The sequence below is a fragment of the Girardinichthys multiradiatus genome, chromosome 6, assembly GCF_021462225.1.
Source record: "Girardinichthys multiradiatus isolate DD_20200921_A chromosome 6, DD_fGirMul_XY1, whole genome shotgun sequence".
In the NCBI taxonomy this organism is placed as follows: Eukaryota; Metazoa; Chordata; class Actinopteri; order Cyprinodontiformes; family Goodeidae; genus Girardinichthys; species Girardinichthys multiradiatus.
In genome coordinates this window covers 8,597,439-8,610,842 of record NC_061799.1, presented here as the reverse complement: position 1 = coordinate 8,610,842, position 13,404 = coordinate 8,597,439, and positions in this window count along the sequence as shown.

Sequence of the window (13,404 nt, the reverse complement as noted above, 5' to 3'; positions counted from 1 at the left end):
TGGATCATTGGCTCTGTGTACTCTCACCCACAGCAACTGGGCTGTGTTAAGGCTTGCAATCCCGCACCTTAATGATACCCCTGAAACAGTCTCAATGCAGGAGAGGGAGGAAGAAGAAGAAGAAAATGAACTGTCTCCTCGACCTGCAAAACGGGCGAGAATGTTTCATATACCATCCGATGTTGAAATAGCTGAGAGAGAACCTCTCTTTAGCGCAGTGTGGGGGTCAAAAACCACAGCAAATGGCCGCTGGCCTTTTCAGGCAAGCAGACGCAGGAACAACCGGACGAACCCCTCAGATCTGTTTGTGTTGGAGGCTTTCAATCAGGACTGCGGCATATTCAAGACAATGCTGGCTCTGCCGTTTGAAGCTTGGGCAGAGAAGATGAGTGAAATTGGACAGCGTCTTTCCGACCTTTTCCACAACTCACGCAGTTGGATCGATGTCATGTCAGTGAAAAAAATGCTGACGTTTCCTGTTTTACGTTTAGAACAAACCCTCTTCTGAGGACACGCCCCCTTCCTATGATATATATATATGGGGGATAACAGCAAGCTCACAGACACTGAGAACCGTATCCTGAGAATGAGTGGACCGACACCATACAGGGATCTCTACAACCACCGAGCAGAGATCCACTTCTCTCCTGAGCATGATGAAAGCTTCAATATTGGACCATATCATCCGCCTTCCCCGGACCTCTTCTCACCATCCACCTCAACATCCTCATTCTCAGAGACCCACTTCAGTCCTGCATCACCTACAGGATACAACATGAAATATCTACCGCTTTCTCCAGACCTCTACTCACCATCGCCGCTATTCATGGCTGAGTTTGTAGACGTGAATGTCCTGCCTGAAGACATGAAGGTGGTCGTGGAGGAGGAGGTAGCTACCAGCTACTCACCCTCTACCGAAGCCCCTACACAAACCCTGGAACCGATGGAGGACCCTCAGCCTTCAGCGGAGGATGAGAGTAACCAGGAGGACGAAATTGACAGTTGGTTCTCAACCACCCTCATCAATACGGTGAAAACAGCAACTTCATTTATTCAACATAACCTCTTTGAACTATCTCAGAGAAACCTGCTATGGGTGTATAACGAACCACCCGAGCCAGCGTCAGCACCAATGCCTGGAGGTATTGGGGGAGGATTATTACCAAGTCAACTTTCAACGCATCGTACGACGACTCGTAACCCCCAAACTCGTTCCTACTATTCAGAATCTTCTGGTACTTCAACGCATACAAGCGGATGACTTCAGAGTGAAGACAATTGCCGAGACGATTTTATATGAACTGAAATCGGTACAAGGCATCCACAGTGCAATAGCGCACGTTTATGATCGCATGGTCGAAGAGAAACACCTCAAACAACTTAACTCTGTTTCAGAGTGCTATGGACTGACAAACTGATCTCAAATGTTTGATGACTTGTATCATTTTTAGTATTCCAGTACTTTAATTAATCTGCAATATATGATTTTTCTTCTTTTTTTCTTGTTACTATTAAATACAATTAAAGTAGGAACAAATTAACCTTCCCAAAAGTGTTGTTTAAAAGCTAGTAATGTTTGAATTCATCTGCATTAATCTGCATTTTATCTGATTTTTGTTTTTACTATTAAATACAAAAATAAAAAAAAGGGATAAATCTACCCTCCTGTGTGTTTTTTCTCATTATTTAATAAGTAATCGTCAGAGTGAGCATAAGTCAGAGATGGCAGGAAGACGGCTGATGAAGAAAGTATATTATAGCCCTTCAAATCCGGGAAGTTTTGGAGGTGTAGATAGGCTGAGGAGGGTTATGCAAGATGAAACGGGAAAGAAGGTAGCGGTTGAAAAAGTTTAAGATTTTTTATCAGGAGAAGATACCTATACTCTACATAAACCTGCAAGAATAAAGTTCCCGAGAAACAGAGTTTTTGTCACCAGACCATTGAGGCAGTTCCAGGCTGATCTCTGTGACATGCAAGCTCTGGCCAAGGAAAATGACGGTTATAATTATTTATTAACAATCATTGACATCTTTTCAAAAAGGGCGTATGTACGAGTTTTGAAGAGGAAAACAGCTGCTGAGGTGGTAAAGGCATTTGAATCAGTTTTTAAAGAAAGTCAGATCCCCAAAAAACGTCAGACTGATGCCGGTAAATAATTTTTTAACAAGAAATTTAAGGTTTTAATGGAGAAACATGGTATTGAACATTTCGCGACAGCGAGTGAAGCAAAAGCTTCAGTGGTCGTGAGATTTAACTGCACATTAAAAACAAGGATGTGGAGATATTTTACAGCTAACAACACCCGGCGGTATGTCGATGTACTGCAAAACCTAGCTAGAAGCTACAACCATTCCTACCACTCCAGCATTAAAATGAGCCCTATTGAAGTGACTTCAGAAAATGCCTTTCAAGTGTTTCAGAATCTGTATGATGTCAAGTCCAACAAATATTGCAAGGACTCAGTGACAACGTTTAAACAAGGGGATCTTGTCAGAATATCCAAGGTCCGTGGAGTGTTTGACAAAAAATACGAACAGAGTTTTACGGATGAAGTGTTTACAGTGTATGAGCGGATACCCCGATCTCCTCCTGTATACAAACTCAAAGATTTGGATGGAGAACCTATCCAGGGTTCCTTTTACACAGAGGAACTTCAAAAAGTAAAAATATTTAATCTAAATATCTAAATATTTATCAAGTGGAAAAAATATTAAAACGACGTACGATCAAGGGTGTCAAACAGGTTTTTGTAAGCTGGAAAAATTGGCCTGAGAAATTCAACAGTTGGATCAGGTTTGATGAACTTCAAAACGTATAAAAAAAGTTTGCAATAAACCTCACAGTTGACACAGCATCATAAACCGTCAGGTAGAGGATGATGGCTTTTACGTTACCCTTCCCTCTAACGCTAGCATGGAAGTGTTTAAAAATAATACCAGTTCGAGTTTCCGTGTAAATTTAGCTCAACATATTGATTTAGAAGGCCAATGGATGGTTGCATTAGCAGAGATTTCATATCCTCATACATGGCATAATTTACCGGATTATGATGCCTACTTTGAATGGAGGAAGGTTGGTGATGTGGAGATCAATACGCAAAGGATCAGAAGTGGCTACTATAACAGCGTTATTCAACTCGAGACAGAGATGGAACTGTTTTTTAAAAAAATGAACTCGGGTATCCCCAAAGTTCTAAAGAGATTTGCATTTCAAGCAAGCAGTCCGTATGAAATACGCTTCTTCAGCACTCTAGCTTATATGATGGGCGTGAAACCAGGGGAATGGATTCATGTATCTGAACCAAAACTGGCTCCTTTTCCGGCGGATATAAAGGCTGGTTTCTATCACCTATACTGTTACAGCGACGTGGTCAGCCCTCAAATAGTAGGCGACACTTTTGCACCTTTACTGCGGACCGTCAAAGTACAAGGCACATTCAGTGATATGATTACTCAGACGTTTAACCCCGCCCACTACCTTCCAGTCTCCAGAAGACATATTGAAAATATCAATATAGAAATTGAATCGGACCAAAACGTTCCTGTAAATTTCGTCTATGGAAAGACCGTCATAAGACTACACTTCAGACCGGTGATATCACAACGTAGCCTGAGATAAATTTTATTTGTATAAACTATTCCAGAGATATGTATATAACCTCTAAGACTGATTGGTTATCATTCATATTACCCTGGTCCTTCAACACTGCATCAAGCAGGCAAGAGAGAACATGGCACAGCTAAATCTGAGACGTGATCCAAATCGCTTTGTAAATTACTATGTAAGTCAATCAGGTGGTAATCTGCCAGGGTTTTATGGGGCCCAGGTCATGTACGGACGAGGAATTGGATCATTATTTTCAAAATTATTCCGCTTCGTATCCCCTCTGGTTAAAAAAGGATTTGCTATTGCAAACCCCCATCTTAAAACAGCTGCATCAAATATAGCTTCTGATGTCATCGGTAGAGCCGTGAGTGAAATGAGTGGTTCTACACGCACCGAAGGTCAAGAAGGTTCAGGAATTATGGTTTTATCCAAAAGACCCAGAACAAGACCCCCTGGTGATCGTTTAAGGATGGTTAAAAAGCAACGACAAGCACGAAAAAGGAGATCAGTCGGAGCTGACAAACGAAGAGGAAGGAAGTCCTCCGCAAGTTTTGATATATTTAAATAATGGCTCTTTTACATAAAAAATCATCAGAGTGCATGCTGGCAGAGCTGGACTTATTTTCTGCCCCGATGACGCAGCTATCGATCGAAGATAAAATTTACACCGAGATCCAGCCTTTATCAGCAATCACCGATGGAGGCCCGATTGAGTTTTTCATTCCGGGAGATGGAGAAAAGTATCTAGATCTCAACGATACGCTGTTGCATCTCAGAGTGAAAATTACTAACGAGGATGGAACAAACCTGCCGGATGATGCACCGGTAGGGCTCATCAACTACCCGTTAAACACCATCTTCAGTCAGTGTGACGTCACTCTCGGAGATTGATTGATTTCACAATCCAGCGCTACACATCCATATAGAGCCATGATTGAGACATTGTTAAACTTTTCTGAGGATTCTTTAAAAAGCCAGTTTAGCTCTGGTCTTTTTTATAAAGACACAGCCAGGGCTCTGAACTCTATTGTTACAACTAACGGCCCTAATCAAGGCCTTAATAGCAGAGCAGGCTTTACGGCAAATTCCAGGGAGGTACATCTCCTAGGCCCCCTGCATGCAGACATATTTTTCTGTGAGAGACTTCTTTTAAACTCTGTTGACCTCAAAATTAAACTTACAAGAGCCAACGATGCCTTTTGTCTCATGGCAGCAAGAGACTCCACTTACAAACTTAGGATATTAGGAGCCTCTCTTATCATCAAAAAAGTTTCTGTCTCTCCAGCTGTACGACTGGGGCACGCTTCAGCTTTAATGAAGGCAAATGCTCTGTATCCACTTTCACGTGTGAATGTAAAAACTTATTCCATCCCTGAAAATTCAAGGGTATGCAACCAAGAGAATCTTTTCTTAGGCATCTTTCCCAAGTATGTGGTGATTGCATTACTGGATCATGATGCTTTTACAGGAACACACAATCTCAATCCGTTTGACTTTAATCATTTTGATATGGAATATTTAGCTTTGTGTAAGGATGGCAGACAAATTCCAGCTAAGGCCTTCCAGCCCAATTTTAACCAAGGTCATTCAGTGAGAGAGTATTACAACTTGTTTACGGCTACAGGACGACATCTAAAAGATCTTCCGCTGAGTATAACACGTCAGGAATTTAATCAAGGATACTTTCTATTCGCATTTAATCTTAACCTGGGTGAGGACACAGATGCTCTATCTCCAGTTTCCAGTGGGAATTTAAGACTGGAAATGCGTTTCAGAAACCCGTTGCCTCATACCACCACGCTGATCATATACGCTTGTTATGACTCTATTTTAGAGATTGATTCAAAGAGGCGTGTGCTGTTGGATTTTTATTAATCTAATCAGACATGAATAATCATAAAATTGAAAACCTGCTGCATCATCTGCTGGGAGATTTGTTTTGTGGTGTGTGGCCGTGCGACCAGCTGCCGCTGCTAGCTGACAAATTCCCAAGGCCGGCCTACTTTATTGTGAACACACATCCTTCACACATGCCTGGAGAACACTGGTTAGCTCTGACTTTGGATGAGAATGGTCAATCCAGCTTTTTTGACTCTTATGGATTCTCTCCGGATTTCGAGTTCTACCCGTCAAGCATCGTAACATTTTTAGAAGACAGATCCTCAAAAATACTGTATCATAATAATCAGCTTCAAAACACTCTGTCTATGTCATATAGCGTGCGGATTATCACTGCAGCAAGTGTTGTCAAAATACACTGGAGATGTGATTAAGAATGATTTAATGGTATCTAACTTTGTGAAAAAATATCAGAAATGTGTCGTTAATCAAAGTTGTACATTTTATACTCACGGAACATGTTCTTTGGAGATGTTTCTGGATTGTTATGGAATTTAAATTGTCTTTTTTTTTTTTTTTTCATTGTTTGTTTTTTTCTTATGATTTAATATTTGTGTAATGACATCATATGTTAGTGTGTGAAGTAGAGAACGAAGCTAGACTTGAAAATATAATCAATAAATATTTTATTGAATAAAAGAAATAGGCTACATGTTTCATTTTCTTATAACGGTTTATGGTGAAAATGTAATCCATCGGGGTGGTAGTGTCGTCTTACGAAGAGACCTTTTTGATCTCCCATCAGCATTTTTATCTTCCAGCTCAGATCTCGACCAGTAGGGAGAATGAGTTATCTGCCTTCTTCTTCTTTTTCTTCTCTGCTTAACGCTGGGGGGTGTAACCCCATTTTCAATCGATGTACCCTCTGTTTTGAAACGTCTATATTCTGCACAAGCATAAGGGTTAATGACTGAAGATATGGGGATGTTTACTTCTGACATGGAGTGTAGAAAATCAGACCATCCTCGGGTTTGTGATGCTCCAGATTTTTTAAACGGAAGCATGAGATTTTTCAACAAATCAATCATGTGGGACCCTTTTATAACATTTCCTTTAAATACAAATTCACCTCGCGAAGTCCAACTCTCACTTCTTTCGGATAATTTCATCAAAATGTAGTCAGCCTTTTCACGGTTATGCTTCGGTAGGCTTTTCAGTACTTCCGTAAGAACCTGATCCTTAGGGGCCTCGTCCTGCCCCGGGCCTTGTTTTTCTTGGGACCGCTCATGTTCAGGAACCTCTGTGTCACGCTGCAGCGTCAAACTCACCCGCTGTTCTTCTCTCACACCTTGCTTGAGTAGAGTCAGATACCTCTGGAGAAGAGCATCGTATCTCTTGATTTTTTCATAAGAAGTCAAACCCGGCTCGTTTAATATCGCTCTCATTTCAGCATCCAAATTCTCCTCCGCCGTCTGTCTGATGGACGTGTCTGACTGGGTCAGACGCTTGAATTGATGAGGTGAAATGAGAAACATCTTCTGCGATGTTCTGAGAGACATTATCTCCTGATGATTCCACCCACTAGATCACCGATCAAGGGAGCAAGAGCCGTTAAGATGGGGAGAATAAAACCACCTCGTTTCTTTTTGAGAGCCAGCTGTTTAGTTTTTATTCCGGTTCTTTTGTCACCCAACAATCTGATGATTTTTCTCTGCTTTTTCAATTGTCAGTGTTGAGAGGGCGATAGTTTAATGTTACCTTTTAAGATATTCAGAGCAATCTCGCACAGAGCCTGAATAAAGTCGGGAGAGCAGTGTGCGAGAATATCTTTACGTTTCTGTGGACAGGCCTGGTACAAAGCTCTGAATAATGGTAAATTACTTTTTATACGCGCAGACATGATGACTTACTTTGTTCTGGGTACGTACACAGCAGGCCACTGCTGAGGAAGTATCCCCGTTCTCAGTCTGAAATGTTCTGGGCAGGTAGGTGTAAAATCGATGATTAAATATCCATGAGCTTCTCTCGTTGCGTCTTCAAAACTCTCCAAGAAGAGACCCTTTTGAGATGGAAACATTTGGCGGGCCAGTATATTCAGCTGCAGCTTATCTCTCGGGTTTTTAAACAACACCATATAATTAGCGTTCAGGCTGATGGTGCGACTGAACTTTTCCTGGTGAAAAACATTCTGAGTCAGCATCATGACGCTCATAATACGATGGTGACGAAACTGGGTAAAGACCTTCATCGCGTTTTCATCATCTGAGTCTTGAGCGATAACATCGTCTAGAATAATCAGATGATTCTGATCAGGAGGAAACAGGTTTTCATCTTCAAAAGAATGAGGCAATCCTTCCACAAAGGTAGTATTTTTATTCATCTTCTGCAATTCAGCATACATGGGTTGAAAAGAAGTGTAAATCCATACAATATTTTCAGGTGCAACATCCATGACATGATTACAATTTTGTTAAATACTTTTTACAAAGAAAGTTTTCCCGCAGCCGCTGGGTCCAACTATCATACATGAGAAAGGTGCTCTAAATCTAGGATCAAAATCAATCTCCTGTAAATCCATGGAACTTTTTATTTTATTTCTTCTTCTTCTTAATAACCAAAAGGCAGAGTTGTCCCGTCAGAAAAAAGACGTCTCTTATCATAGACCAACCGAAACTTTTTAAGAAATGTTGCGTTTGTCAAACGGAATCTCTTTTTATCCCTCCTGATCGTGTGTTGTGGAATTTCAATGAAACCCTCCCTTGACCTCTGTAAGTAGCCCTCGACCAGCCCTTTGATGCTGTCAAAATTTACCCTCTCGCTGCATTCATGCGTCTGAGTGATGCCTTTAGCACGTATCACTACTTTTTGACGGTTTTTGGTCTGGTATGCATAACTCTTGGGTCCTGTCGATGCAAACTCCGAAATGCTGTCACCATCTAACTCGTCAGTAAGATCACCCAGATAATTCCCCAATTCCAGAGGAGTTTCACCACTTTTTGTCACATAAATCAAACTGTCCGTGTCAATATAAATCAATCTGTCCTGTAACTTCTCCATGCTGAGAAGTTTTAAACGTGCGTAAGCGGTGGTGAATGTTGCAATAAACACATTGTTTGCCTTGCTTGGTGGATATATGACACGTTTGCTGTAGTTCCACTGCACTACACACATTTCAGGGTTGAAAAAATGAAAATAGTTAACTCTATATTTACTCGAGAACATGAAGCTGAAAAATTCTTCAGGGTTACTGATGACTGTGGTCTGAGACAGATCAATTTTGCAACCTGCCTTTTGGCAGGGTTTAACTCAATTCTCTCAGGGTCTAATTGAATACCCTGATGGAGTTTGTAGTCTCTTACATACTTTGACTTGCTCTCCTGATCCACTGCTTCAGACGGGTAGCCTGAAGCCTCCTGTTTACCCTCCAGGAAGGTGTTGATATACCCTTTGAAGATTGTGTCACTGCTCTTTTCAAAATGCCACACCTCTGTGATTTTAGCAAGGCGATAACCACACTGCAACGCTTTACTAAACTCTACACTCACCCACACACCCGTCAGAGCTCTGTCCTCATCATTGTGCATGCAGGGACCTGACTGGTTATTTATTTCAGCACATGTGCGGCAGAGAGTAAACACCAGTTTACCTTGGGATGTTCTGTAAGGCAAAACAGGGAAAAAGAGCCCTCGTGGGGGGTAGACCACAGCTTTGATTATACTGCTGGGGTCATCAAAATCTTTGCATATGATGGTGGGGTGACCGAGGGGAAAAACGCAATTGGCGTTTACATAAGGGTACAGAGATGTGTAATCCACATAGTATACAGTTTCACCCGGCGCTGTGTACCTCAGTCTCATAGGGCAGGTGCGTCCACCATACAGAGCATCCCGGGGTGATAACGGTTCGGGTGCATTAACTTTCTCAAGAAAGCTGATCACCCCCGGGTGGTTTTTTTTTCATCTCAGTCCACTCATGCTCCCAAATGACCTCGAGACGAAGGCCGTACACAGTTTGGAACACCTTGCTTCTCTCAACAGTGGCTGCGTAAAACTGTTCAAATGCGACCCCTCTCAACGGACACTTGTCATGAGGCATGTAAAACTTTTTACAGCCATGGAAAAAACAGCCGTAAAATTCAAACGCAACTTTGACACCGTTAATCTCTGCATACCCATCGACAGAGTATGGACCAATCTTCTTTTCATCCCTATTTAATGCATGCTCGATAAATATGGTTATGCTGTCTGCAATCCAGCCGAGCCATTGAATGGACGCGCTGGAGAACGTTTTACTGCTACGTCTGTAATCCAGAGGTGAGGGAATGGCTAAGGTTTGAGGAGGAAGGAAATTGGTTACAAAAACCTTCATGCACGCAGATGCTATCGTGATGCATTTAAACGGATCCACACTTGTCTCCTTAAAGAACTCGTCTCTGAATTTTAAGCAGCCTTGAGAAATAATTTCAACGTCATTTTTACAATAACGAATAGCTTCTTTCTCAAAGTCAAAGACCTCTTTGCTCGCTTCTCTGTACCAGCTGTTAAACACCTGTTGTTCTTGAAGACTCATGCGTTCTACAGCGTAGCAGGATGAAGCAGGATATGACCCCACGTACCGGAGGCGCTCTTCGGAGGAGAATAGGTGGGGGAAAAAAAACCTTGCTTTGATCAGTAAAGCCTAACGCTTTCGGCATGGCACTCAGCTTCATACACATGAAGGACAGGCTATCAATGTATTTTAGCCTGTAATCAGGGTCGGTTAAACAGAGAACTTTACTTCCTAGCATGATGAGATGAGGTTTAATGCCTAACTGCAGCATAGCTGTGAGAATCAGGTAGCTGTCATACCCACGCGCGTTGTGCGCTATTAAAGTGAATCCTTTGTACATCGGCCTCCTGAAATGTAGAAGTAATTTTTGTGTGCAGTCTAACCCATAAGCATGCCATTCATCACCTTTCAATGTTTTAGCACAGACCAGAAAGGGGGTATGCACGCCGCTCTCATTGACGAAGCATTCAAAATCATAAAAAATCAGTTTATCATCAAGCTGATTAATTGCACTGCAAGGCTGAATGTAGCACTTATGATCATCGCATGTAATGTCTAGACTGGGAGGTACATTTTCACTGCAAATACAGCATTTTACATGACACACGTGTGGTTTATTCAGTTTACTGATTGGAATAATGTATATCCTTTTGCATATTTTACATAGTTTTACCAACTCACAGTCACTCATAGGCCTTTCAGCACTATTTCTGTTGCGCGGTTCCCTGTGTCTGCTGAAACATGAAGAATTACGACAGATTCTTTGACAGCCTGCACAGGTTACAGGATTGCTAATTTCTTGCATATATTTACAGGTCCTTCTCAAAATATTAGCATATTGTGATAAAGTTCATTATTTTCCATAATGTCATGATGAAAATTTAACATTCATATATTTTAGATTCATTGCACACTAACTGAAATATTTCAGGTCTTTTATTGTCTTAATAAGGATGATTTTGGCATACAGCTCATGAAAACCCAAAATTCCTATCTCACATAATTAGCATATTTCATCCGACCAATAAAAGAAAAGTGTTTTTAATACAAAAAACGTCAACCTTCAAATAATCATGTACAGTTATGCACTCAATACTTGGTCGGGAATCTTTTGGCAGAAATGACTGCTTCAATGCGGCGTGGCATGGAGGCAATCAGCCTGTGGCACTGCTGAGGTCTTATGGAGGCCCAGGATGCTTCGATAGCGGCCTTTAGCTCATCCAGAGTGTTGGGTCTTGAGTCTCTCAACGTTCTCTTCACAATATCCCACAGATTCTCTATGGGGTTCAGGTCAGGAGAGTTGGCAGGCCAATTGAGCACAGTGATACCATGGTCAGTAAACCATTTACCAGTGGTTTTGGCACTGTGACCAGGTGCCAGGTCGTGCTGAAAAATGAAATCTTCATCTCCATAAAGCTTTTCAGCAGATGGAAGCATGAAGTGCTCCAAAATCTCCTGATAGCTAGCTGCATTGACCCTGCCCTTGATAAAACACAGTGGACCAACACCAGCAGCTGACACGGCACCCCAGACCATCACTGACTGTGGGTACTTGACACTGGACGTCTGGCAATTTGGCATTTCCTTCTCCCCAGTCTTCCTCCAGACTCTGGCACCTTGATTTCCGAATGACATGCAGAATTTGCTTTCATCCGAAAAAAGTACTTTGGACCACTGAGCAACAGTCCAGTGCTGCTTCTCTGTAGCCCAGGTCAGGCGCTTCTGCCGCTGTTTCTGGTTCAAAAGTGGCTTGACCTGGGGAATGCGGCACCTGTAGCCCATTTCCTGCACACGCCTGTGCACGGTGGCTCTGGATGTTTCTACTCCAGACTCAGTCCACTGCTTCCGCAGGTCCCCCAAGGTCTGGAATCGGCCCTTCTCCACAATCTTCCTCAGGGTCCGGTCACCTCTTCTCGTTGTGCAGCGTTTTCTGCCACACTTTTTCCTTCCCACAGACTTCCCACTGAGGTGCCTTGATACAGCACTCTGGGAACAGCCTATTCGTTCAGAAATTTCTTTCTGTGTCTTACCCTCTTGCTTGAGGGTGTCAATAGTGGCCTTCTGGACAGCAGTCAGGTCGGCAGTCTTACCCACGATTGGGGTTTTGAGTGATGAACCAGGCTGGGAGTTTTAAAGGCCTCAGGAATCTTTTGCAGGTGTTTAGAGTTAACTCGTTGATTCAGATGATTAGGTTCATAGCTCGTTTAGAGACCCTTTTAATGATATGCTAATTTTGTGAGATAGGAATTTTGGGTTTTCATGATCTGTATGCCAAAATCATCCGTATTAAGACAATAAAAGACCTGAAATATTTAAGTTAGTGTGCAATGAATCTAAAATATATAAATGTTAAATTTTCATCATGACAATTTAACATTTATCACAATATGCTAATATTTTGAGAAGGACCTGTATATGTCTGACACACTGAACAATAACCTTCACAATGGTGTGTGTTTGCATTCTCATAGTTGGCGTAACAGTAATTACAAATATATCTGCATCCCATAAAACCTTTGAGATTTTTTATCCCATAGTAATGACCTTGAAATAACAGCAAAAACAGAGGGTTTGAACGATCAGGGAAACTGGTCTCAAATTTACACAGAGCTGTAGAGCCTGTGGTTCTGTGAAACACTACAATTTTTCTCTTCAGAATGTTTTCAAATTTACCAATATCACTAAAAGTAACTGCTGTCTGCTCATCGAGGCCTGCCTGATGCTGCCATTTCCTCCCCAGTTCTACAGCACGGCCATCCGTAAGCTCTGGATCAGAGACGTGTGCGAGGCAAATTGCAAAGCATAACTGATTACCGGTATTATCTACAACATACAGATGACGTATTTTCTTATTAATCAGTTCACAGTCTAACGTTCCTGCAGCCTTACGTTTAGATCCTCCAGTTGGATTATTAACTACCTGAAGAACAAATTCTAGGTTATTATCTACAGGTACATCTGCATTCGATTGTATTAAATCATCTAGAAAGTTCTCAAAAGCAGGCAGGATCATATTTCCATCATCTGTAACAGTCAATGTGACGTGACGATTGAGATTTTCACCCATTAATTCCAGCTGCACAACGTCGTTACGTCTGGTTAAAGATCTTGCAGCGTCGGCTAATTCAATGAGAATATGCATGATGTTTGTATAGAATGCTGCTAAATCTGGAACATTTCCTGGACAGAGCGGCGGGATGGTAAAAGGTCTCCTTATTTCATGGTTATTAAAACGTTCACGTTCAACCACCGCTGGAGGATCTCGCCCTATTTCATCAGAACTGACCGCTACCTCCTGATTGAAATTACCCCCATGCTGCCCAGTATGATCAGCGGCGTGTGACGTTGAAGGATTTTGTAAGTCAGCTGATTCATTTTGCTGAATGCTGAGTGGAGACGGTGCTCTATTT